At 62.4% G+C, this 1065-nt stretch overlaps 1 protein-coding gene across 1 annotated transcript in view; it reads right to left on the minus strand.

Annotated features, from left to right (window-relative positions):
• SEC23A (Sec23 homolog A, COPII coat complex component) overlaps positions 1 to 795 on the minus strand; it is a 38834-nt gene extending 38039 nt beyond the window's left edge. Inside the window, exon 1 of the mRNA XM_015426358.1 lies at positions 689 to 795. The gene's annotated coding sequence lies outside the window, so the exon portion shown is untranslated. The remainder of the gene's footprint in view (positions 1 to 688) is intronic.
• Between the last annotated feature and the right edge of the window lie 270 nt (positions 796 to 1065).

The following is a 1065-nucleotide window of genomic DNA, read 5'->3' on the forward strand; positions in this document are numbered from 1 at the left end:
GGGGGGGGGGGGTGTTGGGCGAAAGGAGCAGAGAGAGGGGGGGGCGGGGGCAGAGAGCAAGTATTTTCATAAACCTGCCAAATTAAGGCCTGGCTCCCCCGTCCAGCCCAGATCCCAAAATGATCTGGTCACTGTGCAATAGAATCCCACAGGAATCCAAGAAGAGGAGCCAACGACCTCCGCAGCCTTCCAGCCACAAGGAAGAAAACACTGGAGTCCAATCCTGCCCTTAGACACAGAGGCTGTGTGCGGACCTTAGCTTTAGCTTTTTGGCTAGCTTGGGGGGTGGGGGGGCACAGAAGAGCGCGTGGAAAGGCAAGGCTGCTCAGTTCGGAGAGCGGCGCCTGAAAGCGAACCCCCTGACGCCCGGGGGGTCTGAGGCTGGCTGGGATTCAGTTCCCTTCGCACAAATCCCGGAGGGAAAGGAGTGTAAAGTCCCAGTCCCATGACTAGCACAAACCAGATTACGCTCCCCATCCACGCCCCTCTCAGCGAGACGAGTCCACGGGGACCAGTCCTGGGAGGGTCTCTCCGTCCCCAGCTCCTGCCCGGCTGAACAGCGCCGCGGAGTCACAGCCGCCAGTCGACTCCGGCGGCCTCTGCCGCTTCGCTGCGCCGAGGGGCTTCTTGAAAGCAACCGCTGCCCCTTCTTGCCCTCCCCCGTCCGTGGCAACCTACCTGGCATGGCCCTCACCAGGAACAGCCTCTGCCTCCCTGCCAGCGTCCCCGGCTTCGCCCTGAACCCAGCAGCCCGAGCGGCGCCGACGCAATCAACATGGCCGATGGGGAAAGCCGGTTGCCACGTCAAAGGGCAGAGAGCGCAGTCGAGCCAGAACACCACCCCCTATAGATAGGGGGCGGGGCGGCGTTCTTTTCCCCCTCCCTTGAGCGGGGCTCCCCGGCCTTAGTAGGGAGGCTTCGCTTGCTGAAGGTGGGCGCCTGAGCGGTGGCCTCCGGGCCACGATGACCCAAAGCACCGAGTCTGCTCCCGTCTCGACGCTTGAGGCCGCTTTTAACAGTTTTACTTTTCCAGAGTAACACACACATCCACACGTGAACACCTCC

The sequence above is a fragment of the Gekko japonicus genome, unplaced genomic scaffold (assembly GCF_001447785.1).
Source record: "Gekko japonicus isolate JY-2015 unplaced genomic scaffold, Gekko_japonicus_V1.1 scaffold719, whole genome shotgun sequence".
Taxonomy (NCBI): domain Eukaryota; kingdom Metazoa; phylum Chordata; class Lepidosauria; order Squamata; family Gekkonidae; genus Gekko; species Gekko japonicus.